We start from the raw sequence: 2,228 nt of genomic DNA, 5'->3' as shown, positions 1-2,228 counted from the left end.
GAGGGGTCGGGGGGGGGGAAACAGGAAATAAACAGGGAAAACAGGGGGGGGAAAGAGGGAGGAAAAGAGGGGAGGAAACAGGAAAAACAGGGAAAACCCAGGGAAAACAGGGGGAAAAACAGGGAATAAACAGGGAATAAACAAGGGAAAAAGCAGGGAAAACAGGGGGGGAAAGCAGGAAATAAACAGGGGGGAAAAACAGGAAATAAACAGGGAATAAACAGGGGAAAAACAGGGGAAACAGGGAGAAAAACCAGGAAATAAACAGAGAAAACATGGAGAAAAACAGGGGAAAACCAGGGAAAACAGGGAAAAAACCAGGGAAAACAGGGGGAAACAAACAGGAAATAAACAGGGAATAAACAGGGGAAAAACCAGGAAATAAACCGAGAAAACAGGGAGAAAAACAGGGGGAAACCAGGAAAAACAGGGAAAAAACCAGGGAAAACAGGGAGAAAAAAACAGGAAATAAACAGGGAATAAACAGGGGAAAAACCAGGTAAAAACCAGGGAAAACAGGGGAAAAAACAGGGAAAACGGGGAAAAAACAGGAAATAAACAGAGAAAACAGGGAGAAAAACAGGGGGAAACCAGGAAAAAGGAGGAAAACAGGTAAAAAAACCAGGAAAAACAGGGGACAGGAAATAAACAGAGAAAACAGGGAGAAAAACAGGGGAAAACCAGGGAAAACAGGGAAAAAACCAGGGAAAACAGGGGGAAACAAACAGGAAATAAACAGGGAATAAACAGGGGAAAAACCAGGAAATAAACAGAGAAAACAGGGAGAAAAACAGGGGGAAGCCAGGAAAAACAGGGAAAAAAACAGGGAAAACAGGGAGAAAAAAACAGGAAATAAACAGGGAATAAACAGGGGGAAAACCAGGTATAAACCAGGGAAAACAGGGGAAAAAACAGGGAAAACGGGGAAAAAACAGGAAATAAACAGAGAAAACAGGGAGAAAAACAGGGGGAAACCAGGAAAAACGGGAAAACAGGGAGAAAAAACCAGGAAAAACAGGGGAAAAACAGGGAAAAAACCAGGGAAAACGGGGGGGGGAAACAGGAAATAAACAGGGAATAAACGGGAAAAACCAGGAAATAAACAGAGAAAACAGGGAGAAAAACAGGGGGAAACCAGGAAAAACGGGAAAACAGGGAGAAAAAACCAGGAAAAACAGGGGAAAAACAGGGAAAAAACCAAGGAAACAGGGGGGGAAAAACCAGGAAATAACCAGGGAATAAACAGGGGGAAAACCAGGTAAAAACCAGGGAAAACAGGGGAAAAAACAGGGAAAACGGGGAAAAAACAGGAAATAAACAGAGAAAACAGGGAGAAAAACAGGGGGAAACCAGGAAAAACGGGAAAACAGGGAGAAAAAACCAGGAAAAACAGGGGAAAAACAGGGAAAAAACCAGGGAAAACGGGGGGGGGAAACAGGAAATAAACAGGGAATAAACGGGAAAAACCAGGAAATAAACAGAGAAAACAGGGAGAAAAACAGGTGAAAACCAGGGAAAACAGGGAAAAAACCAAGGAAACAGGGGGGGAAAACCAGGAAATAAACAGGGAATAAACAGGGAGAAAAACGGGGAAAACGAGGGAAAACGCAGAAAAAACAGTGGAAAACCAGAAAAAACAGGGGGAAACCCAGGAAAAACGGGGGGAAATCCAGGAAAATCAGGGGGAAAGCCAGGAAAACCAGGGAAAAACCAGGAAATAAACAGGGAAACCAGGGAAACACGAACTCCCTGGAAGCCCCGGGTCCATCTTTAGCCCCGGGCTGAGGGCCAAGAACGAGCGCTCAGCTGGAGCCAGCGGGGCGCTGCTGCCAGGGGAAAACAGGGAGGAAAACAAGGGGAAAAAAGGCGGAATGTGAGCGGAAAATACAATTTTACTCCGTTCTTCGAGCCCTCATTCCCCGTCAGATGGCTCCGTGAATATCTTGGATTTATTTTACTGGAAAATTGGGGGGAAAAACCCCAAAGCCAAGGAAAAAAAGCGCAGAAAATGAGCAGAAAATACAATTTGTGCACGTCCTTAAGCCCTTACTGGAGCCTCCATTTCCCACGCAGTGGTTTTGTTGACATTTTGGTTTTTTTTCTTTCTTTAAGAATCAGCCCTAAAATGCAGCCACAGGTTCTTTTTAACAGCCCAGAGCCCTCCCTCGAGCTGCACGACCATTCCCAAGGTAACGCTGGGGCTTTTGGCGATCCAGGCAACCCCAAAC

The sequence above is a fragment of the Corvus brachyrhynchos genome, unplaced genomic scaffold (assembly GCF_000691975.1).
Source record: "Corvus brachyrhynchos isolate BGI_N302 unplaced genomic scaffold, ASM69197v1 scaffold30, whole genome shotgun sequence".
In the NCBI taxonomy this organism is placed as follows: domain Eukaryota; kingdom Metazoa; phylum Chordata; class Aves; order Passeriformes; family Corvidae; genus Corvus; species Corvus brachyrhynchos.
Note: the sequence above shows the minus strand (reverse complement) of the source record.